This window comes from Netta rufina (genome assembly GCF_964035555.1).
Source record: "Netta rufina genome assembly, chromosome: 2".
NCBI classification, from domain to species: Eukaryota; Metazoa; Chordata; class Aves; order Anseriformes; family Anatidae; genus Netta; species Netta rufina.
Genome location: NC_140124.1, coordinates 149,161,666 through 149,188,261, shown reverse-complemented (window position 1 = coordinate 149,188,261; position 26,596 = coordinate 149,161,666).

Genomic DNA, 26,596 nt, shown 5'->3' with positions numbered 1-26,596 from the left:
GTTGGAGCTAAGTGGTCACACTGAAGTACCCTCCACAATTACAGAATAGTCATCACTGGTGGCTGACCTCCATATTTGTCTGGCTGATTCTTTGTATTGCAGTGAGACCTTTCCTAGTGAAGAAACAGTCTGACATCTGACCCTGCTGGAAATTTGGGGAAGGTACTGACTGACTCTAAGTACCACACAGAGTCCTTATTCTTACTGCAAAGTGGGGAAGTTACCTGCTTAAAGTAATAGGTAGCCTAAAGCTACAATTTCTACAATGAAAATAAATCCACAGATGAGGTATCATACACAAGAAAAAATAATAATAAATTTTGCATATATAGTTCCTGCTGCACCTATAGAAACAAAGCATCAGTTTTAAAGAGCTTTGAATTTTTCCCATATAAATTATAGGTTATAAAAGTTTTTATCATGCAGTTGATCCTACTATTGTATACACTGATTGCCAGCAGCTCAGATGTGCCAAGCATGCTTTCTAGAAGTCCTAAAGTAGGAAACAAATCTGCAACTCAATTTTGGGAGGGGCCTTGCTGGTCTTCTTGGGGGATGGTAGAGGGGGTGCTGCTGATAGTTGAGATTATGGCAAATTACATTGTAAAGATGTTTGGTTTTCTTACAAGACAAAAAAAAAAAGTTAACTTGGGTATAGTGGAAATTGACCTATTGCTCTGAAATAACCTAATTTATTCATTTATCTATTTTTTTTAAGGGCCAATTCCTAGCAACTTTTTTTTTTTTTTTTTTTTTTTTTTTCTCCTTATATTAAATTGTCATCCAAGGCCCAAGTACTAAGCACCTCAGAATTCCTGCATCTCCATCATTTTTGAACACCATATTTGAAAAACATTGACCCTTACTCATGAACAAAGATACATTTATCAAATACCATCAATATTGACTTAGCTGTCTTATAATTTTCAGGGATTCCATAATTTAAATTAGTCCTTTTTACAACCTCTCAAAAGTTTAAGAGAAATCACATGTTTTATGATCACTAAAAAATGTCAATATCCTTTGAAGTCTGTAGCTGACATTGCAAATTTCTGATTTATTTATTTATTTATATATTTATAGCTTTAGACTTTCCAATGATACCTCACTATAGTTTAGCTTTCCAGTTTTTCTCCCTCCATTATGCAGCATCTGCAGAGATAGCAAAAGGCAGACACACAGCGAAAGAGAATGCTGAAGGTCACACAGGTTTCCACAGAACATTTTGGGGTCTGCAGGCTAGTCTGAGCTGGTGCAAAATCAGCAAAACCTGGCTAGACAAGGATAAGCAATAAGAGCTCACAAGGTAGTGAAAGCCTCCAAACAGTGTATAAATATACACCTGGCACAAATATGAAGTTATTCTTCTAGAGAATAAAGCTTGCCTGTTTCTGACTAGTGAGTCTGAAGGCAGAGGGAAATCTGAATTGCTTGCAGGAGTGAGGGCATGTTGCACTGGGAGGATCAGTCACTCACAGGAGATAAAGAAGTGGGGAAAAACATAGATCAGGCTTGAGTTTTCCAATTTTTCACCCACAGAAGGGATTCTAAACCTGTACTTCTCAATTCCCTGCCCTCTCCCTTTTCACTATACCATTGGCTCTTCCTGTTCCCAAGCCTTAAAATGAGTTATCACATTTTGCCTGCATAGGTTGCTTCAGTGAGACAGGGCTGTACTTCCTCCGAAATGTCTCTTTTATGGTGCCCACCAGGTAGGTATTCCTTGATTTCAGTGGAGGACATGAAAACATTGGAAGGAGACAGCAGGTTCTCTCATTTTCTTGTCTAAAATAATCTGGAGAGTGCTGATTTCTAGCACTAAGATGGTTACCAGAAGCTTTCTGCACTCTGGTTATGCTTCCATGGTGCAGAATCAGTCTTCTGTTGTCTATAGAAAAGGTCAGTGAGGGAACTTGACCTTGTGGTGGATTCTAGAGCCTGAGGGACCTTGAGAAACATTAATGGATTAAAACACCAGTCAGATGTCATGACTGAGGGGAAGAAGAAAGGAGCAAAACTCTTAGCCAGGATATCACATACAAATGACAACAAAAAATAAGTCTCAATTGCTATGTGGTTTCTACTTGTCTTTTTTCATATTGTCCTACAAAACCTGATTGCTTAAAATCATTGAATTATAGAATCATAGAATCAAAGTATCAAGGAATCATAGAGTAGTTTGGTTTTGAAGGGACCTTAAAAATCATCTAACTCCCCCTCCACTAATCCCACCTGCCCTGGAAAGGGAGACCTCCCAGTACAGCAAGTTGCTCATAGCCCCATCCAACCTGACCTTAAGCACTTCCAGGGATGGTGCATCCAGATAATAATAATGAAGATCATGCCCTGGAAGCCAAAAGGTCCAACCATGTCCTGGGGTGCATCAAGCATGGTGCTGCCAGCCAATTGAGGGAAGGGACTGTCCAGTTCTACTCTGTCTGGTGTGGCCCCATCTCAAGTACTGTGTACAGCTTTGGGTACCACAGAATAAGGACATAAAACTAAAACTTAGAGAAGGAGCCAGGATTTGGACTGGAGGACCCTAATGTGTCTGTTCCAACTCAGGATATTCTATGATTTTATGATTCTCTGATATTGAAATTTCACTAAAATAACTTTAAGGGCAAGTGAATAAAGGGCTGTTACACATTTGTTCAAGGTCCATATCCCAAGGAAAATTACAGTTAAGATTAAGACAATAATTGGATATTGATAGACAGACATGGTGATGTAAGTTTAGTAGAATGAGTGGTTTCCGAGTACCCAAAGTAACCTGGTGTTCAATGAGTAGTTTTTTTTTACCAGTATTGCAAATTAGACCCCCTATCAGGTCCCTCAGGCCTGGCACTGATTATTTCTGAGCACTTCAATCAGTAGGTATGTTGTTATTGACAATACAATCTCTTAGACTGTTTTCCAGATCCCTTAATTTTAGGGTATTCTAGGATATTTCAGGATATTTCATTTTAGGCTTGCTGAAAGATATTTTTAATCAATACCCAGGCCTGTTGAAATTTTTCACTTCCTACTTTGATTTACTAGCAACATTTAGAAAATGTAGCTCTCTTCCTAAAATGATTTACAAGTTTATTGGTCGTCCTTATTCTGACCATGTCAAAGCAGTTTGTTGGTGTTCTTAAGACCAAGAGTATTTTAGTCTCCATTATATAATAAAACAAGGATGGCTCCGAGCTCACATGTTCTTGAAGGGATCAGCATCCCAAGCTGATCCATCCAAGCTGGATCCCAAGCCTGGCTGAGCATCTGGGCATATAAGAAGAAGGAAAGCACTGCTGGACCATGGGCTGTCTGGGTGAGAAAACCAGGTGTGATGGGAAGCACATTGTGATTATCTGGAGGTATCTCCTCTCCACTGTGGGATGGACACATAACTCCACACAGATCTCTCTCTACTCTTTCTAAAACTTGTTCCCCCCTCTCTGGCACAAAGGTGCCTGGAGATGATGGAATCATCAGAATTATCATGGCTGAGAAAGATGCAATGAACTCACTTTGCAGAGTGCAGCTCACATCTCCAGGGCTTAGGTGAGATGAAGGACTACTGATAGCACAAGCAATGCAAACACAGGACAACAATGTTGGAGGCAGGGATGCTCAAAAGCACAGACATATTTATGTTATCATGGCTACTGAACTCTCAGAGTTCCCCTGTTCACCTTTGTCCAACAAGAGTGTAGACTCCTCTGAGAAGTCTGAAGTCCGCTTCAGTCAGGTCAGAAAGGCTTTGCTTGGGTGGAAGGCAAGCTGAGCATCTGGGAATCACTCTTCCTGCTTGTCTCCAAGGGAAGCATAGATGCATGGACTGTCTGTTTCAAGGGAGGCAGATTAAACTCTGAAAGATCTACTCTCACCTTTTTTTTTTTTTTTTTTTTTTTTTTTTTTTTTTTTTTCTGGAATAAAATACTGTTGTTGTTACTGAGAGAATAGAAGAGACAGCTTAGATTCTGTTTTAACGCAGACCATAAGCAGCAATTCTGCTGTGCATAGCACTCAACTCACTGCATCTTCCACCAAGCATCCTTCTCTTGGGACTCATCAGCATGGTGTCAGCTCCATGCCTCACTGACTGATGTTTAAGACTCGCCGGCACTGTCTGGAGCACTTTAGCTGAAAGGGCAGTTCCTCTTGGCTGGGGTGAGCATGTCAGCCCCAATCCCTCACCTCTGGAGCTGAAATTTTCTTATAAAAATGCAGCTGCAGCAGCTATGTTCTTCCCTTTCCTTGTCAGTCATAGCTATCTGCAGGCTGCTTCTGCATTTTTCATCTTCTGTGCAAGTTGGAGGGAAAAGAATAATACATAGCTCAGCTGTTTCTGTCTGTAGGCATTTACGCTGGTAAGACTCAGCTGTATAAATCTTCCCAGCTGTGAGAACCTCACTACTTTTATTCCCATGATAAAGCCTTTGGCTCTAAATGTGTTTCAGGGATATTCAAAGTGGAAATCTTTCTCTCCATCTGGGGAATTGCTTGGTGTCGACTGACAAGGAAATGGGAGGTCAATAGCATTAAAAAAAAAAAAAAAAAAAAAAACAGAAAAAAAAAAAAAGATCACTGAATCCCTGAGTTATAGAATTAACTTTATACTAAACCTCAGTGTGTGTTTTAGAAAGAGAGAAGAGAAGAGAAGGCAAGGGGGAGGGGATGTTTGACTTATGCAGAGCCTTTCATTGGAAAAATAACACATCTATCCCCAAGGTGCTGTGCTGTTAAGATCTGGCATTTTCGTGCTCCAATGGAAAAGGAAGACCGATACTTTCTCTTATAGTAACCTTTGCTGATTAATCGGTGTAGTGACATTGAAGTCAGTTCCAGTGGGAAATAATTGCTGTCACTCTCAGACACAATATGGAAATAAGATGCCATGGTGACAGTAACCATCTTGAAGGGCTGGCAAGAAAATCCAGATAAAAGATCAATGTCTGGCATGCAAAGTGTTCACTTAAAGTCAAGGAGAGAAGAGTTTAGGCATAAAGGTTTCTCCTAAAACTGATAAGATTTGGACAACAAATGGACAAATTTTGATAAAAATCTGGATACAAGAGAATTTTCATTGCTGCTTCTTGGACTAAAACCCAGGGCTCAGACTTTCAGCTGAATATTAGTGTCTCCAAATCCAAAGGATATCATAAAGGTCAGCTGCTTAGACAAGTAAGGTAGGTTCATTGTGACGGTGTTAGGTCTTGGCTTCCATACCACATTCCACCAAGGACTTCTTGTTGGTGACCTTGTACATGATCCTAGGTTGCTTTTGCTGCTTCAGTTTCTCACCTTTAAAAACAGCAGTGAGTGCTCTCCTATCTGTGTTTAAATGATATCAAAATGCCTAGTGTTTGGACACATGGTAATGACCTGAGATGAGCTTGAGATGCTTTTGTTTTTCAAACTCAATTCATTAAAGAAAGATATCCCCTTGGTACCCTCAATTTCTTTATGTGTCCCAGATAAGCTCTATTTGTGAGGCAAATATATACTAGCTAATACTTGGAAGCAATTCTGAACAACGCAGTTAAGTTTATTCTTGAGGTCCCCAAAACAGAGACAAATTTTTACTTCTTCACCACCTCAGTAAAGACCACTGTCTCAACAGATTGAATACCTTGCTACAATCCATGTCTTCTGACAGGACTCTGTGTGAAAGCTAACTGGAATCACAGAATCACAGAATCACAGAATTTCTAGGTTGGAAGAGACCTCAAGATCATTGAGTCCAACCTCTGACCTAACGCTAACAGTCCCCACTAAACCATATCCCTAAGCTCTACATCTAAACGTCTTTTGAAGACTTCCAGGGATGGTGACTCCACCACTTCCCTGGGCAGCCCGTTCCAATGTCTAACAACCCTTTCAGTAAAGAAGTTCTTCCTAACATCTAACCTAAAACTCCCCTGGTGCAGCTTAAGCCCATTCCCCCTCGTCCTGTCACCAGGCAAGTGGGAGAACAGACCAACCCCCACCTCGCTACAGCCTCCCTTGAGGTACCTATAGAGAGTGATAAGGTTGCCCCTGAGCCTCCTTTTCTCCAGGCTGAACAAGCCCAGCTCCCTCAGCCACTCCTCATAGGACTTGTTCTCCAGGCCCCTCACCAGCTTCGTCGCCCTTCTCTGCACTCACCAGCTTCGTCGCCCTTCTCTGCACAAATCCCTGATGCAGAGACAGAAAGTGAACAATGATAATAGCCCACAAATACATTTGATCTTAAACATGTAACTGAGAGTTTTCCAAGCTTTTAATATTGCAAAAGGCTTAATTTTTAAATAATAATAATAAAAACAAAAGAATTTGCCTTGCTTTAAAGAGTGATATACTGTCAGCATTAGTAATATCTTAGTGATATTTCTCATCTGCCAATAAACACATGGATTTAAATAAGATACAAAGTTATCAACAAAGCAATAGCAAGTACAATACCTATTATTTCCCCTTACTCCCATATTTCTAGGAGGTAAGTGGAAGTGAACCAAAGCAAATCAGTGTGATCATGAAAACATATGGCACTGAAAACAAGAAACTGCACCACACTGTTTACATGGGAAACAGAATCTGATTGCCATCAAAAACTATTAGAATTTGTTCCCATGCTGTTCTGAAAATGCAGACCTCAGCCAGAAAGATAAATATGCTGGTACCTGTTGGTAAATTCAATTATATTATGTTTCCGCTGAATTTTTGTGATCTAGGAGTGTGACTTTTTGCTTGTCCATTAGCAGGACTTAGAATACCCATTGCTACCTGCAGTAAATGAGCCTGGATGAGCAACATCTGTCAGGATCCTACTAGAAGAAGGCAAACAAACAGCCTTCACTTAGAAACACCCCGTGGCATAGTCAAATGGTGCATGTACAGTAAAAACCACTGGTACTGGGAAACCCTCAGCTACACAGGTTCAGAGAGGGAGGAACTGAGAAAAGTGATGAATTTGCCTGGGTAGGAAACATTAATACCTAGAATCAGAGTCTGTATTTCACCACTGATGTCTTACTTCTAAGGTATAAGGAAAGAAATATATAGCTCTCATGAACTGGTGGGGTGTACTCTTAAAATGTTGCCTTCAAGTCACAACAGTGACTTGGTAAAAAGTCCAGCCAAGAAGAGCAGCTGGACACCCTGAAGGGGGAAATTTACTCACCACAGGAAAAGTCTGAGAGTCCAATATAGACAAGACTATTACCCTTCCTTTTAAATCAGGAAAAACACACACACACACAAAGGTATAATTCTGTACTAAGACTTGAAAAGATTTTATCTGGAGACCACAAGTTCCCTGCGTGAGGGACAAATCGCTCCTCTTCTCAGTGCTACCTACTGAAGTTATTTGTGAAAATTGATTTAAGTGGGAAAAGCAGTTAAATTCTGTTGGAGACAGAAGTTAAGCAATTTTGGAACAAAATATGGTGGTGAAAAGATGATCTACCAAAATGAGACTTTTCTAAAGGTTAATATAATACTAAATGATAATCTTTTCACTATATTTGTAATGGATGATGTATTTTACTTAGTAATTCAAATAGCACTTCCAATGTCCACCTTCTCTTTTCCTCACCTGTTATGTCAGACGGATGATCACCATCAATCACTATGAATCAAGTGCCAGTGCATGCTTTAGCCAGCTCTGAGAAGACTGCACGCTTAAAGTGGCAGAAAGTAAATTAATGACCTACAAGGCACAAATCACAACTGCAGCATTTCAGAAGTTTTATTAAGAAATCTAATTAAACTTGCTGCCATACACCCAGGACAAGAAACTAGGAAATTTGCCAAAGTAGTTCCCAAAATAGCTCCTCTTAAAATGAAGAGGTTTTTGGTTGGTTGTTCTTGTTTTTTGTTTGTTCGTTTATTTGGTTTGCTTTATTGGTGTTTGTTGTTTGTTTTGCTTGGTTAGTGGTTAACTTCAACTTTTTAATTATTTTAATTGTCATTATTGTCCAACATTGCACATGGAGTCAACAATTTGCCTCCCCTTTGTTGCCATCCTGACATGTATTCCCGCACAGAGACAGCACCTTTCTTTCATGCTCCATAGCAAATGCCAAAAGTGAGGGTTATTATCCTGAACATAGAAACTTTATTCCCCATTAAAATCAGGGACATCTCACAGGAAAGCAACATACAACTGATTGTAGCAAAAAGCCATCCCTCTGTCAGCACTCTGGCTAGATACATGTAGACCTCTACTTTGTCATTTAGAGAAACAACAAACAATACGGAATGCTGTGACAATTAGATGAAGAAAAATAAGGTGAAAGAGTAAAAATAATTTAAGTCCAGTGAAAACTAGCTGGAGAGAAGTGACGCACATATGAGTTTGCCGAGAGGAAGAAATCTCCTCATCCTACGATGTTAGAGAGAAGATCTATGTGTCATGTCTGTCTGTCCAAAGATTTCCTGTATATGACACTGAAAGACTCACATTTTCTGTGCACTTCAATGCACAATCCAGAAAATGATGTTATGATATTTGGTTAGGCTCTTCAAAAAATTATCATTATTTATCCATACACTAATGTTCTCTATAGATTCTTCAGGAATAAAAATTGTAGTGTCCCTTTGTGACTACAGTATCTCTTCATTTGCAGCCTATTACTCAAGTACCATAGAAAGACACATCTTTTATTTGTGTCAGATAAACAAATCCATATATCCCTTTAAATATGCCACTAAACTTTTGATGAATTATAATTCAGAACTGGAGCATTGTTATAAAGTGATTGAAAATATCAGGAGGTATTTCTATATCCCAGATGTCAGTGTATACCTGACTTCCAAGCTCATGTAAATGAGAATTCCTTCTCTAAAGACACTGTAGTCTTCTAAAGGGGAAAGACTGTTTATTTTCTTGCCCTGAGATTAGTCTGAGCTGGTAATAATACCTTTACCTTCAAAAAACTTATGCTTATTTACACAAAAGATACCTAACAGAGAGAGAGGTATAAAGTAGCTGTTACAGCTTAATCAAGACTCCTTTTTTCAGAAGACAAATCTTGAGGAAGAGCTAGCTTAAAGGACAGAGTGACTGTTTACTGTTCTGTACATCTTCAAATGAAATACCTAGTCCTCAAGCTTTAAATTTTAAAGAATAAACTATATTATTGTGTTTTATATTTGTTTTTTAAACTAACTTTTTTTTTTTTTTTTTTTATCAACTTTGGACAGTGATAAAATATACTTCAGAAGGGCTGGTAACCCTGTCCCTAGGAACTGATCATCCTGACACAAGGGAGCAGCATCATTCACATAAGCATGTAATTCTCATGATAACACAGCAGAGTTTTTCCATACAGGCTGAGAAGTTTCCTGAATATCATCAAAACATTCTCTACTAAGAAGAACAGGCCAACTCGCAAGTCATCTTCATCAGCAAACATTTATTTATTTATTTATTTTCCCTGCAACTTGGGGAAAATTTCTTTATTTATCACCCACAAGACAGTAAGACTTTCAGCAGTTTTTAATTTATTTGTTTGTTTTCTTTGTCCAAATGACCTGTATTAGCCTTTATTTTATTTTATTTTATTTTATTTTATTTTATTTTATTTTATTTTATTTTATTTTATTTATGGAACAAACCCATTTTCAACATAAAACTCTGCCCACATCAAGCTACATCCACAGTCTGACAATTTAGGTTATCCCCGGATGTTCTTGTTCAGGTCTCACTTCATATAAAAATTTCAAAAGCAAATAAATGTCTTAGAACCCTGATTCCCTGTCATAATTTTAACATTTATCAATTTACATCTCAGTGAAGTTGCAAACAGTCATGAGCTTAGATGACTGATGGAAAATCATTTCATTTGTCTTATGGTTACTTAGGCACTTTTGAAGATGGTCTCTTTATTTTTTAATTGAATGAAGGCAAACAAACAGTCTGAGGGAGAATAGAAGGGGGCTTAGCCCATATATTTGTGGTCTATGTTAAGTATTTTGTATTTGGATTATTTTCTCAAAAAAAAAGATTAATTTTTTTGGTCCAAGATACAATGACCAACCTCAAAAATGTTTACTTGTGGGTGAAGAACAGCATCAGTTTTGAGGATAAATTCCTAATCCTTTATGCAATAGATCCAGGGCACAGTGAACTAAATGCCATTTCTCCAGGCTTTATATATGCACTTAAATCAGCCTTCTGGGATATAGGAGTGTCTGTGCTGGAAGTTCGCCTGAAGTTTAAAGCACTAAAATAGCATTTCAGACATAGCAGAAGTCATTTGATTTTAGAGAATCTGTGACCATAAGATTAACTATTGCTTAACCATGTTTCCCCCAGCACAGTATCCTTCTCTCTTTAGCAGAGAGAGGATGGCTGTAAGGGCCACCAAGGAACATGCCACACATTGCATGGCCAAACCAGCAATGAACTTGAGCTCTATCATTTTGTTTCCAGATAGCTCTAACTTTCTGCACAGAGGAGCACTTCCAGCAGCAGGTGGGATCAGTAGAAGGCAGAGATGAAGACATATATCAACAGTCCACATCTTTAGAGAGAGTGTGCATATACTTGCACACTCTAACCACCTAAGCTGACCCCTATTTCATTCTGATTCCGTTGTCCTCATATTTTCTGCCTTGGAGTGATGATGGTGGAAACCCTCCTGAAATACAGACTACCAGGAAGACACTGAGCTGCTGCTGTCTGTAATTTCCTAGGTCATGCCTTGGAGGTAGAAGTTGTTACAGCATGCTCAATTGCTCTGATTTTTGATGTGTTCCTATTCCTGACCAGTCCAGACCAGAACAGAGAGTAGCAAGATGGTCAATAGCTCTGTCTTGTGTCCATTCCTCCCTTGGTTAAAAGTGGTTTGGTGTAAGTAGTTTCTTTCTAATTGATTGGAATTTTCGTAAGTATAGTCAGTTAGTAAGTATTCACTCATTTTTCTGGATGGGTTAAGTGAGTCATAGACATTAAATGACTGGCGTGGGTACCTGCAGCTACCTCACATTAGTCCTAGACTGTAGCTGACACCAAATTCTGACTATAGGACACAGGATTCACCCTCACAGTTCCAACCATCATTCCAACACAAATATGCACTGCAAAGTATAAAGACAAAATTAAAAGAAATTCTAGTCTTAATACCATAAAATCTGATTAGTGCAGAATGGGAAACTCTGACCTGACATTTGATAGCAGTGATGATCACATTTAACCCCATTAGTCATTCCTGATTTGCTTTGCATGTGGATCATGCTGGACAAAAAATATTCACAGAGACACAATCAATATGCTTCTTGTAATAAAGGGTGTGCCCTAGGTTCTTTCAGATCACAATGACCTAAAATGCTAACATCCACTTTTGATCCAAGTTTTTGTTTTCCTTTACAAAGCTAAGCAGAATAGAGAATTAATTCCAGCACTAGGGGAAACAGGAGTTACATTATTTCTGCTAATATAATACATATTATTTTGTATATCACTGTCTATCCAGTGGCATCGTTAATAAGACCATTGATCTTCTGTACCTAAAAGGTTACAACAGAGTTGTTTGCCAGCATCTATTAAGCATAACAATAGTTATGACTGGGAAAATATTGACCACTTTCAATGTTGATGTTATCCCTTGTCACAGCCCTTTTTCAGCTGGGTTATTATACTATGACCTGTCTTGAAACACCTGCTTTTCAAGCAACTTCTTGTTATATTTTCTCTCTTTTTCTCTTTTCCTCTCTGTGAAAACATAGCTCTAACTGTGACTTTGGAAAGCTTCACAGCTATTTTGTTTATTCTGAAGAAAAGTCACCCCACCAGTTCACAAAGGAACCAACTTAGTTTTTCTTTATGACGCTGCCATTGTGTGGGTCCATAAAGCATCCTGCTTCACAAAGTTTGCACAGCCGGCAGCTGTCATGTTATTTTATTTGGCTCTTTGGAATTTTGGTTTTGGTTAAAACTGGAATTTTACTCTTGGAAAATGCTGTAGGGGGAGAAAGGGAGAAAAATTTAAGAAAGATAAAAAAAAAAAAAAGATGTTCAATAAATAATGAAAAACATCAGTGCTACCAGTGATGCAGCTGAAAAGACGTCATGAATCAATGAGTCAGCTGTACAAAGGCACGTTGAGAGCTAGGAGTCAGGGAGACATGTAGACATTTGGCAAATCTAATGAGCTCTAATAACAGATATATTTAGCACTGCTGCATGATGTGAAGGTTGAGTCCCATAGTCAGTGGGACTTTCACAATGAAAGGCATGTTGCTAGTCTTCCTAAACACTGTCTGAGATGAGAGGTAGAAAAAGTACCATCTTCTCTTGGGAAGATATTCATGCAAGTCGGTGGATAAAAGAGACACTTTTCTATTCCTCTGTTGTGTTCATGGGATTGCCATCCACATGAAAAACTCCTCAGTAGAAGACTATCGAAGCAAGTTCAGAGAAAAAAATTATTTGTTCTAAGAATGAAAATGTCTTTATGCCTCTTAATAAGGCAGATGGGAGAGCTTTCTACTATGATATTGAAAGACAAACTGAGATCTGACACTGCAGGTTTTATAGTCTGGATCAGTAACAGTGCCACACAAAGGTGTAGAAGGGCAGAACAGAATTGTCAAAATCAGTCTTTATTGTTTCCACAAACATCCAAGCAGAACATTGTCTGGAGCAATTCTGTCTGGAAAAGTCTTGCACAAGAGACAGGAAAGTAAGCTACAGTGAGCCATGAAGCAGTCAAGAGTTTTGGAATTAGAACTATTTGAAGTACGTCACAGAGAGGTGGAAAATTAGATTCCAATATTACAACTGCTTTAAGAAAATTTTTTCATCTTCCACAGTGAGGAAACCTGCTCAACTAGGGTAAGCTCTTGGTAGGACAGACTAATTGTTGCTTCACAGTATTTTTCAGGTTGTTGTCTAGTAACTACAAGTGGATAGGTTAAATCTTTTTTTGTTTTTGTTTTATTTCTTTGTTTATTTTCTCCGGAATTTAATCTCAGGGAATATCTTCATATTCTATTCAATTTCCAAATTAAGAAAATGGAATTCTTTACTATGAGAGTGGTGAGGCACTGGCATGGGTTGCCCAGAGAAGCTGTGGATGCCCCATCCCTGGAGGTGCTCAAGGCCAGGCTGGATGGGGCTTTGGACAACCTGGTCTGGTGGGAGGTGTCCCTGCCCATGGCAGGGGGGTTGGAACTGGGTGATCTTTAAGGTCTCAACCCAAGCTGTTCTATGATCTTGTGATCCTATGAATAATGATCTCTGTTTACTTCTCTCTGAAAACCTTGTTTCTGGTCAGCACTAAGTGATATGGTTAATATGCTTGTGAAGTTCACAGAAGGTCACTGAGAAAATATTTAGCTAAATGTCAGCCCTGGACACTCTGGGGGAGATTACCCTCTTTTAGAGAGGTTAACAAAATGCAGTTTTAACACAGAAAAGAGGTTAACTGTGTTATTGATACTTGTGCTAACTGTTCAATTTTTTTCACCCCAGGATAGGAAAAGGCTATGACAGACACTACAGAATGGCAAAAATAGAAAGCTTAGGAAAAAATAACTCTATGTCCACAAAAAATGTGTTCCATTTCACCAATATTAATTGAAAGGATATTTCCAATCGTCTCCGTTTTAGTTGAGTGAGAGCAAAAATGATTTTCCAACTAAAACATTGGGTTAAGGTTTGGGTTTAAGTCTAACCCTTACAACGATGTTGTTATAGTCTTGACCACTCAATCATTGTGTAGTTCAGGTCTTCATCAGTAAAATGGGGCTCATGTTGCTTATTGCCTAATCATTTACTTTCCCACAAGATAGAAGCCCAACGTGGTCCCCCTTCTTCCCATGAGGGGTTCATTAGCCCAGAGCAGAAAGCCCAAACTGCTGTCATCATGTTATCTATAGTCATACAAATGTTCTGTTAGCGCAGGAGGGTGTAATCCTCCTAAGTAGAGGTCCTAAGTAATCATAGAAAATGATTTATCCAGTCTAAGTCAAAATAGAGCATGAAAGGTCCTTCCTTCCACAGCTTGTAGAGAAATTTATAGCTGATAAAAATGGTAGCATTCAGGCAGTCAATCTCTATCAAACCCAAACAAATTTATTACAGTAGCTCAGAGCTTAATATTTCCTTTTCACAGAGCAAAACCACAAAATATGTGTAAGCTAGGTCAGTGGCATGTGTCAATGACCCAAAAAAGAGTTTTTGAGATGGAATGAATACCACACAACATACCTTCTGTGAATTTAGTGAACATCAAAAATTAGCAGATTCTAACTGCAGTGCTTCTTGTTGCAGTTTTCTGGAAAGACAGTATACCCTGAAACTTCAGCACACAGAAAGATGGAGGGATGAATACAGGAGTACTAAACCAGTCTCTTTTCATCATTGTCTGGTAATACAAACAGTAAAGCTGGGCAGATTTGTGAAGGGGGAAACAGAAACCTTACTGTTAGTATTGAAAGTGCCGTGCTTTGGAAAGAACTGAAAATAGAAGTCACAGTTATCTGTCCCTAAACCTTGCCCTGATGATCTATATATTTTAATAAAAATCTGAGAACTCAAAAATGCATCTCTTAAAGGCTTGCAAAATCTCCAGCAGATGGTGTTTTATTTATGTATCACCACTGGGCCACATTCGCTAAGGCTGGCATCTATTTATTCTTCTGCCCCAAAATATTATTATTGTAATTTGTATATTTAAGTGCCAGATTTTCTGATCTGGCTGAGCTGCTCTCATCACTAGAACAGGCACAACTGGCTTTAAGCCACTTATATCTTCCCCTGGAGTCCGGAGGCAGCCAGATGTCAGTCCAGTGCCTTGCATAAATTAGAGCAGCCTTTGGAATGCTCAAACTGTATCTACAGACACAAAGGGCTACTCTGGTGCCCAAGAACAGCCAAGACTGTGAGCATTCCATTTATGTTTCTTTTGTCCCTGATATTTCCTTCTCACTAGGGGAATAAGAAACACAATGCAGGTCTTGAAAAGTCTCTATCTTATGCTGTGAAGAGATTTCATGTATATGGGAAATATTAAGGGGCAAGTGCCAACAGTTTCATGGTTGACTGTGTTGGAGGACTGGGACAGAGAGACTGTAGCATGACTGGGGTTTTATTACCAAGCATTAGATTTCTCTTTCTCCTTAGTACCAAAGAATACAGAGGAGGGGGAAAGTTCTGCTTACTGAAATATATTGGATACCTTCTATGACATCAGTGAGATATTATACCACCTAATGTACATTACAGCTTGGTAATTTAGGGCAGAGTCTATTGCTACCTGTTCCAGGGACCTAAATTACACCAACAAATTGCAGATGCAAAATTGTATCCATAATTTTACAGGTTTAAAAATTAGATTTTGGGTTAAAGCCAGTCTGAGAAATTGAATATAATATGTGTGCGTGCATACAGATAGGGGGTATAAATTCTGACTGGTTTTCAAGGGAACATTAGTAAAACATTGCCAAAGGGAAAGAACAAAGTTAGTATGTCTTTGATATAATCACTCTCAGACATTATTTCATGACCAAAGTAATTTTTTTGTCTCTCTGGCAATATTTTACACAAATAATGCTAAAGAAATCTGTCCCTATTTGTTTCATTATGCTTTTCAGTGTAAATCTTCATTGAAGAGCGAAACATAAAGTAAATGCTGAATTGATGGGGTTGTGTCTGCAAGCATGGAGTGGGACAGCTAATGCCTGAGTCAGTGAGAAATGACATTTTTTTCTGCTGTGCAATCATCTCCTTACAGGAGGGAACAGGTGTGTGCACGTGTCTATGTTCATTGGTATACGTCTTTAGCATGGAAAGTGTATTTTTCTTTCATATCCACATCTCTCTGCTTCCTTGAAACATCTTAACATAGCAGGTGGGTAATATTTCACACATTTCCTCTTTAATCTATGCCCCATTCCCTTGGTCTATATTTCTTGTAGACATCCTTCTTTAAAATCTCTCTTTCTACATAGTCCTGATCACACCCATTTTATATAATGAATGAAACACTTTTTTTTTTTTAATGAAAAAATCCTTGAAATGTCATCCATATTATTTTCACATAGTTCCTAAGCATGCCATTTCCCCACATTTTAGGGAAAAAAATAGATATTTTGTTGCACAGAGTAATGCTGATGCCCACACAAGTCAATTGGAGGTTGGAAACTTGAGATCTACCTCTGTCACTAGGCTTAAAGGAGAAAATGATAGCAATAGCAGGTTGTCATCCTGTCTGTGAACAGCTCTGAGGGAGAACTAGACATTTTTTTTGCAGAGAGTTTTACAGAGGTTTGCTGACAGCAAACTCAAGAAGTCTGGGTTCCACTTTAGGATTTGATGGGGAATGTACTCTAGAGAGTACACCTTTCTGAAGGGCAAAACTTTCTGTATTTTCTCTTGTAACATTTCTTGTGTCTGTTTAGTCTCAATTGCTTACCCCAACAGATCCACTTACCCCTCAGTGCAGGAACAGTCCTGAACTTTTCACTGGCAGCATCTTGCCCTAGTGGAAGCTCCTCTACCAAGCAGGTAATAGGGGGCATTCCTCAAGTCCTAGTGGTGTTTTGAAAGAAGACCCTTCTCCCCCACCTCATTATATAGTTACATTATATGGGTATAGTTGTATTCACCCTAAATATGAAATGGCGGGGAAGTATGTATCCACCAGCTCTGAGTATGAGCCTATCTTTTCCCCGTTGTCACAATCTCTTTGCCTTCTTTCTACCTCTTCATTCCCTCTCAACTCTCCTACTTCTTTACTGACTGCTTTTGCCATAGTCAATGTGCCCATCTCTTCTTTTATTGTGTCAAATGATCTCTCACCCCTATATCTGAGTGTAGTTTCCTCCATCCACCATATTTCTGTCAGTGGTCTTCTCCCTATTCCAGGTCTATGTAATGTCCTATCAAGAAGTAAATGGCCTGTCTTCCTTCTCCACGTACAAATTGAGGGCCAAAACAACCTGTAATGAATGAATTTACAACCTGTAACTGAATGAATTTCATTAGCAAATAAACCTGGGGGATGGCATAGTCAGTAAAAAAACAAAAACAAAAACAAAAACAAAAACAAACAAACAAACAAAAATAGGATTTGCAAGAAAGAATAAAAAAATAACCAACGATACCACTGTAGAAGATATGTAAACCAATCCATGGAAGACCAAATGTAGGTCATTTTTGTGAGCACAGCCACACAGCCAGCCTGTCCACGAAGCAAGTCCTGAGTGCTTCTAAAATTCAAATCCATACTCCAAAATATAAGGTACCAGGTGTTTCTAGAAATAATTTCACTTCTCATATATATGTGTATATATATATATGATAAGTGAATATGTATATATGTATGTGTATATATATATGTATTTGTAATCTTGAGCAAAAACCAAACTACCTCTTTCTGGTATTTTTTTTTTCCTAACTTAATTTATGCAACTAGCTGACCCTATCTGGTTAGGGAAAAAAAATGCAGGCATGTAACAGGGAATATCAAATGACAAATTGTTAAAGATCAGAAAAATGATAAGCAGATGAAAAACAAACTTCTCTAATGGGATGCATCAAACTGGCATTACCAGTTGGCATATGATAACAAATTCCACATTCAGTGGCTGAAGGATTCAAACAAAAGTTTGGAAGTCTTCAGTACAGAATCGGACACATAACACCTATTGTCTTTCTTGAAAATCATACACGTATCTGTAATATGAAAAAAAAAATGTATTGAGTTTAAGTGTGTTCTCACAGCAGAACAGAGGACAGCATGCTGTTTTTTTAGTGGTGACTGAGGCAGGTTTTAGGATAGTCTTTTCATTTAGTGCCTGGAAATCATGTAAACACAGCTCATTTGCTTATGTTACCTAGCATGGCTGTCTCAGGACATAGTAACACATCCTCTTTCAACTCCAGTTTTTCATGAGAAGGTTACTCTCCACAGCCATTCATTGCTGCGTTCGTACTGGAAATTACTATCCCATCTGATCTATCAGTGCAGTGGCTCACATGAGCAAGTCCCCAGCTTTCTCTAACCAGGTTAACTAACCTGGTGAAAATGGTCTTCTTTGTCTAAATTATCAGGGAACCACTCAGCATGCAAGTGGGAGAGGAAGAATACTCACAGGTGGGTGTGGAAAGAACAAGTGAGTAACAGATAAAGCAACCACTTTAGGAAGGACATCTGGAGAATGAAAGGCAGGTCTTTGTGAGCAGCATTCCATTGCCATTTCAGTGCAAATGCAGAATATCAGCACACTTCAGTTTCATTCCTGTCTTGGAAAATGTCCCATATTTACCAGGCAGTCTGAAAATTCTTGCTTTGTGTGAGGTTGGAGATGTCTGTACCTCTGGCAAGTTAATCACATCTCCAGAGCACTGGAAGCTGTAGAGAGAATGTTTTCCTTTTTGAAGCAGTCTCATATTAATATCTCTATGAGTAGGAAAATAAAGAACTGACACTGGTAAAGGTGATTTGAGCAGATCCACCATAAGAGAGGCAGAGAGAGGTTATAGGGCAAACAATATCTCACATTAGGATGCAAGTCTACTCTCTTCCTCTCCTCACCTCACCCTTATCAAATTTCCCCACAGAGATCAAAGTTCATTACTTCACAAAAGTAGAGGGATCCACATACTGACAACAGAGTCCCAAAGACAAATATATGTCGCCAGTGAGCCAAGCAAAAGCTGGAGTTTACAGAGTTAAAAATATTCATTGAAAAAATGAATCTCATAGTAGATTAGAATTTTTTAGAGAGTGACTTGTCCAAAGAATATCCAGTTTCCAGCTGCACTTGTTTGGCTGGCACAATTAGTCACATGTATAGCATAGTAATGATTCTTATCTCATTCCCTGTCATCCTTTCTTTGTTTTCTCCTCCTGAAAAGAGGAGGGATTAATTCGATGACTCCTAATCTGTATGATTCTTTCATAGTAACTTCCAGCTTCCTAGATAAAGTGTTTATAAGAGTGAAATTAATGAGCTAGAACAGGAAATTAACTGCAAGGGAAGTGGAAGTATGAGGGTAAGACCTAACCTAGTAAAGCTAAAAGTAGACTGTACAGAAATGTATTCTTCATCATATCAAAGTACCACAATAAGGATGAAAGTAATGAAGAATTGAAGGTACCAAGCAACAGTAATACTCTCCATGGTGGCAATTCTGTGCCCCGAATTCTCTTTGCCATTGTTAGATTTTGGAAGCTTGTGGGTGAATTTGTCTCTCATATGGTTCTCAGAACACATTATTTGACTTTCCGTCATCTCCTAAGGTCTTCTGGGGTGATCTGAGGAGTGTGTGTGGAGAAGTGTACAGATTTTTCTGCTTCTTGCAAACAGTCAAACAAGGTAATGTTGTTCTGCTGTTCTTGCTTCATTGAGTGGGCAGAAAAAAGGTCTTGTCCTCAAACATTTTCACAAGCTCTTTAGTAGCAGGTATATCAAAAGTAATTTTCCTACTCCTTTATGATGCTCTGAAAACAGTTCGTAGGAGGTACACAGTAACACAAATCTTACGCCCTTCAAGCTTATCAAAGTGTACTTGGATTGGTATCATTAGGGTTTCAGAGTTTTTATAGTTTTTGTGATAGTGAATAACAACATGTACCTGAATTATAGGCTGATATATGTGTTGTTCACATAACTTTTGACACAGTTGGATCAGAATAACATAAAACCTGTTGTAGTGATAAGAGTGTCAGTAAATGATTAAGCGATCTTCTGAAACAGCCCAAACAATAGCAAATTGTTTATAGCTTTTAATGTATTTCTGACTGCATTAGATCCATGTATTACTCTCCTCCCCAAAACTTCTCGTGTACATTTTTTGCAGATTTGTTTCCCTAGAGATTGTATTGCATTTCTGTGAAACAAACTGGCTGTGAAGGCTAAATCTGGTCACAACCCAGAGGACCCTATTCCATCCCAAGCCTATTTAGGAAGGGAACAGCAATTTGTTTTCAATGACTTCACTCACCCTTACTGCAATGTTTCCAGTAAATTCAGGCGTTGTTCTTCTCATGTGAGCTCAGCATGTCATTGCTAATGTGCCCCGACTGAAATTTTGCATTAGTTACTGAAATAAGTTTGTTTTGTTTTGCTTTTTTTTTTTGCTTAGATGTTCTTTATCTCCCATGTAATTATGCTGAATCATTGTAAAAAGAAAAAAAAATCTGATGAGCTATCCATATAAATACTAAAAGACATTAGATCATCACAACTGGTGCTGTTAAAGCAAACATAAATACCTAATTATTAGCCAGCAGATCTCAAATGCTGCCAAATAGGTTTTGGTCACTATGTTTATACAATGACAGATTTTCATGTTAGTCATATCCTCCTGAATGTTTTGGATGGACTCTTAAATCAGTGTCCACAAGGAAATAGAAGGAGGCAGCCAAACTATCTTGAATGTCTGCCATTGACAAAGGTTAAGCATTTACAGTCACTCTCCGCCTAAGTATTCTAAGGAAACATTAAGGAGTGAAAAACAGAAGGCGAGGATGTTCTGTACTCTCAGCAACAATGCAGCAAGGCCGACAGAAACAGATCCAAACCAGCCAGTTACTGGGCCAGATCCTGTTCCCATTAACGTCAATGGTAAAACTCCCTTTTGGTCTAGAGGGACTAGGATGGGGCAATGGGTCTTTAAACTGAATGAGGAAGAAATAGCGAGGTCTTGACTTCTCTCTTTTTGCTTCCACTTCTTATTCATGAAGTGGACTTTTTTTTTTTTTTTTTTTTTTTTTTTTTTTAGCTGGGTTAGGATGTAAGGATGTTTTAACATACTGAGTCAGTATGTAAGCATGTACCTTAACTGGGCTGTTAGGAAGGCTAATACATTTTATATCTACTTAAAATAATTTCCCTAAAAATTATAACCATTTTCCCCATTTATTTATTTATTTATTTGGACATTTATAACATTTAAATCTATTATGTCCAATTTAGTTTCACTCACAAAATCACTTGGAGTAGAACAATGGAGAAATTTGGTTTGAGGGAAAATAGCAATATAGCTGGGATATATTTTAAACCTACATGAATTTTGTTGTTGCAGCCATCACTTCATGTGGATATAAGGCCATATATTTTCAGATGAGTTCATGGTCTCTGCCCCAGCTTTTAAACTTTACCCTTCACATAAACCTCATTACAAAGGTTAAGACAGATGGATGTATGTAATTTGCTGACCCAGCAGCCAGGTCCTGATATTTCTATAGTAAGATGAATATACCTGCAGGCATCTCAAGGAATGGAGAACTGCTTGCAGGCTTACAGGAGATGGGATATGTTCCACCTTCTCACCTGAACTACATGTCCATTATTTGCTTTTTGATCTCCTCATCTTTTGGACAAATAGACAAGACAGGACATGTAACAGGTACTTCACCATTCCTTGTCTTCCAGCACTGAAGATCCAAGGGCAAAACTTCTCTGAATTTTGTATACTTATGTACTTATGCAAAAAAATATTGCAGAATAGGGGAGACAAATATATCTAGAATTTAGATCCTTGTTGTTTTTACCCTTTAGTGTTCCACTTTTCTTATCCCTTAGATCCCCAAGAGATGAAGATTTGTGCATAACCTGAAAATATAGATTTTACTCCTGAAGTCAGACAGTGTCTACAGAATGAAAAATTGTTTTGCAGTCCTTAAAAGAAGTGTCATTGAGAATATAAAGCTATTAAGCAGGTCCAAAGATGATTTTACATCACTTTAGTCTTTTTGGGCTTTTAAAGATTGTTTTTTATAAATTAAGGTATGCTTCAGTCAGTGACAAGACCTGTGAATGTCTGTGGAAGACAGATTACACCTTTGGTCTGGAGGCTGCAAAATGCACAACAGCTGTACCTGTGATGTACCTGCTGTACCATGGAAAAAGCAAGGGCAGAAACCACATAGAAAACTTTGATGAGAAAGATCAACAGGCACTAGGGGACCTGAAAGCCACTGCTCCCTTGCTTTGCTCTGATCTATTAGTAGCAACTTCTTTAGGAAAGAGATGATGGAATGGAGTGAGTTATCAAATATTTCATGTGCAGGTCACATATTAACCACAGCATTAATTAATTCTCGTTCCATCACTGTCTTTATAATCACAGAATCACAGAATTTTCTAGGTTGGAAGAGACCTCAAGGTCATCGAGTCCAACCTCCAACCTAACGCTAACAGTCCCCACTAAACCATATCCCTAAGCTCTACATCTAAACGTCTTTTGAAGACTTCCAGGGATGGTGACTCCACCACTTCCCTGGGCAGCCTGTTCCAGTGCCTAACAACCCTTTCAGTAAAGATGTTCTTCCTAACATCTAACCTAAAACTCCCCTGGCTCAACTTAAGCCCATTCCCCCTCGTCCTGTCACCAGGCACGTGGGAGAACAGGCCAACCCCCACCTCGCTACAGCCTCCCTTGAGGTACCTAAAAAGAGCGATAAGGTTGCCCCTGAGCCTCCTCTTCTCCAGGCTGAACAAGCCCAGCTCCCTCAGCCGCTCCTCATAGGACTTGTTCTCCAGGCCCCTCACCAGCTTTGTCGCCCTTCTCTGCACCCGCTCAAGCACCTCGATGTCCTTCTTGTAGCGAGGGGCCCAAAACTGAACACAGTACTCGAGGTGCGGCCTCACCAGAGCTGAGTACAGGGGGACGATCACCTCCCTAGCCCTGCTGGTCACGCTGTTCCTGATACAAGCCAGGATGCTGTTGGCCTTCTTGGCCACCTGAGCACACTGCTGGCTCATATTCAGCCGACTATCCACCATCACTCCCAGGTCCTTCTCTGCCTGGCAGCTTTCCAACCATTCCTCTCCCAGCCTGTAGCTCTGCTTGGGGTTATTGCGCCCCAGGTGCAGGACCCAGCACTTGGCCTTGTTGAACTATAAGAAATAGACTGATGGTAAAAATTATGTAGGGCCCTCTGAGCCAGAAATTTCTTGATATCAGCCAAACCTGCCCAAATCAACTCACGATTTGGGCAACATGAACTCAGAGTTCACCTTTCTCTTTTTTTTTTTTTTCATTTATTCTCCTCTAAATAGAAAAAGCTAAAAGTAGTTCTGTTTCTCAGAGCATAGAAACACTTCCAAATAGAAGGAGAAATCTTTGCTTGGCCCTAGCCTTAGCGTTTTCGCATGAATATAAACATTAGCAGTAGCATACAAAGCAATTTCATGGAGCAACAAAGCCAGGAGGAATCTGGGCCACAACCTTATCTCCTACATCAGGAAATTTTCCCTCACCAAGACTGGCACATGGCACTGAAGACTTCTGCTCATATCTAGGTATAACTCATTCAGCTGAGGTATAACTCATTCAGCTGGTCAGCTCATTCCTCTGCTTTGTCACATTTCTAAGTCCACTTGAACTAGTAACAGCATTAGTGAGTATAAGGTTGCACTGATGGGAAGCAAATCAGACACATTTTGTATAGAGCATGATCCACTCTGAGAGAAATTTTAAGTATGCATTTTGACCAAGAGACATGAGAGTTATTTGCATGACATGAGAGTTCATATATGTACAAATATGTTGAGATAACCACTAACATATTTTTATTCAGTTAAGAACCAGTGACAATACTTAACTAGCCCAGGTGGGTCAGTGTTTTCACTAGAAAGAGTTAAGTTGTAAGACCTTAGCCATACAAAATACTCTAAACATGAAACTCATGACAGTATTCTGCTGGGACTAAATCTTGGTGGGGTTCAATATATATATTTAAAAACAATATAATTCTGCAGGTTGTTGGTTTAAAAATTTTAGAACAAAGGAACAAAGAACTGTAAATCTGCCAGAGGAAGTGTTAATTTCATGATTCTCTATATAAATACAACATTTTTTTAACTTTTATAAATGGAACTTTGCAGGTCATTAGTCCCTTAATGTTGTATGTCTATCAGTTGTGGGGATTTTGTGTGTGTGCATATATGCATATGTGTGTGAAAAAAAAAAAAAAAAAAGACATTAAAATGGTTGAGATATAGAGAAAATTGACTGCTGCATAGTCACCACTTTTCATAAAGATTTTTATGGCACCCTTGGTATTATGGATCTATAATATGCAAATGTGTAGCATCATTAATATGCATTTGCTTCATACACCCTCCTTAACAGAGTATGTTATGGGAATACAAATTAAAAACAATACACTCGACTCAGCTAAATTTTAATGGCCCATTGTAAGAGCAATCCCTTATTGGAAGGTACCTAAGCCCTTTGTCTTCAATACTTCCCTTTCTTTCCCACATCCATTCTTTCTTTATTTTGTTTTACTGACACCTCCATATTTGAATTATTTAAATCTCAGCATAAAAAATGCATATGTATGTAGTATGCAAGTTTCTCCTTGTTACTTTCAGTGAAGGTACCTGGCAAAGAATGGGAAAACAAAAATTTAGAAATAATTCCAGCCCAGACTCCCCATGGTGGAATACACTGTACAGCCCAATCTGCTGGGTGAATGTGTCCTGACATTACTTTGGTTCCTATTTGTAGCTGATGGGAGGTTAGGCATTGCCTAACTGAGGAACTGAGTTGAGTCATCTGAGCATGTCTCTTGGCACACTTTTCTACTCATCTTCTCTTTCTGGCTGTTTCTCCAGGGAAAAGAGCCTTCTGATACCCTCCTCTTCAGGGAAGAAAAAAAAAAAAAAAAAAGCTCAGTGCAACATCTCTGCAGAAACAAGCTGACTTCATCTAGAAAACAAGACCAAGAACTGTCTCTGGAAACCTAAATGTATTGACTTACTTATACTATCAGCTTAAACTTTAACAGGAGATGCGATCACTTGTCACAGGTTTTTCCTTCTGCATCTCTACAAGAGTTGGCATCTGTGCAACAAGGACAGATCTAAACATGAATTGTTTTTTAAAAAATGAAAATTACATTCCAGCATTTTAAAGTCAGTTGGTGTTGATTCAGGCTTGTCCTGCAAAAGTGAGCTTTGGAATAAAGCCTTTCAGAAGACAGTTCTCAAACAGCTCAGACAGAGGTATGGTTGGAGTTAAGGAAAGTAGATGCCATCCAGAAAATACCCATCCCCATTAGCCAGTGCATGCAGTCAAACCTAATAATGAGCTTGCTGTTCTCATCAGAGCTCTTTGGCTGCAGGCAGCAAACTTCATAGGTCAGATGAACCTCCAAAAACACTGTGGGGAGAGTGCCATCTGACAGAGGATATGACAAGGATCAGTAGGGAAGGTAATTCTTTCCACTGACCCAGTTAAATCCAGTGAAGAATTGGGTTAAAGCCCTTAGTGGTCAATAAGTTTTTAACATACTGCCTATTTATCCTCAAGTATTTAAGGCAAACCTGCCAACTTCTGTGTGAACATGCAGGCTTACACGAACTGAAAAACATAAGAAAATGCATGCACCTCTATAGTTTCCTTACAATTAATTATTTAGTGATGGACTCCAGTGTTATTTTTCTTTACTTGGCAATGACTGTTCCAGAGCTTAATCTTTTCAAAATGCAGTGGGGAGAAAAATAACACAGTAAGACACAGTCTGCTGTGCTAATTGGGCTTCCCAATATGGTATGAGGACATTTGTCGCTCAGCCTGCTTATTCAGAGTGCGGCATATTCAAGCTGTATCAGCAGATCTACCTACTCTTATGGGAAATTAAGCTGCAATCAGATTCTGCAGTCATCCAGGTCTAGACTGTGATATTGATCACAGCAAAAACTGAAGGAACAAGGTTGAAATGGCCTCTTTGTATACAAATGCAGTTACTCAACAGAAAATGACCTTTTGTGGATGCAAATCTGCTATATGAGGCATAATGTCGTTGATTCTGGAAGCTGCAGAAGAGCTGGGAAGCCATTGCATAGAAAAAAATCCTGTTTATTTTCATTACACTTTTTTTTTTTTTTTTTTGAGAAGCTGTATTATATCTGTATTATATTAAACTTTAGAGTAATTATCAGGAACCTTTCTGGATTTATGATCAGTTAATTACTAAGTGTTTCACAAGACTTTCATCACAGATGTGAATAAAAGAAAAATATGCTGTACGGCTGCAGAGATTGCAGAATCTTAGAAGCAGTTGTTTCATTGCCAAATATTTTGATACATCTCAGTTCCTACGTATTACAGGAATCTCATTACTGAAAGTCCCAGGAGATAGAGACAAGTTCCCATCCATGTACCGTATTTTCAGCCAAAGCACCTAACAGTTTTGATTCTTTTTAACAATATTTGATAACTAATGAACATATATTGTTGAAGTTCTTCATGGTTTTGAATTTATTTTATCACAAGTATAACTAAGATGTTGTCTAAGAAGAAGGAATAGGATGACATAATGGAAACATTTTATTCTCCCAGTTTCAACTAGCTGATAATTAGATGTGAAATGTAATATTAGTAATGTTCTAAATGTTCCATCCCAGAGATGAGAGAAAGGGGGCATGTAATGTGAACAGACCTCTATTTGTATAATTCTGGCTAGGATAGGCAAAAAGTTATATGTAAAAATGAACACCTAGAACACAGAAATATAAAACATATTTAAATTTCAAGGGACAAGTGATGACATAGATAAACATGATAGCTGTGAACAAGGGTACTATTAGTTCCTGACTGTAACTTCATAACAAAAATATAAAATCAGTCACCAAATATTTTATTCTTAACCAATATTTA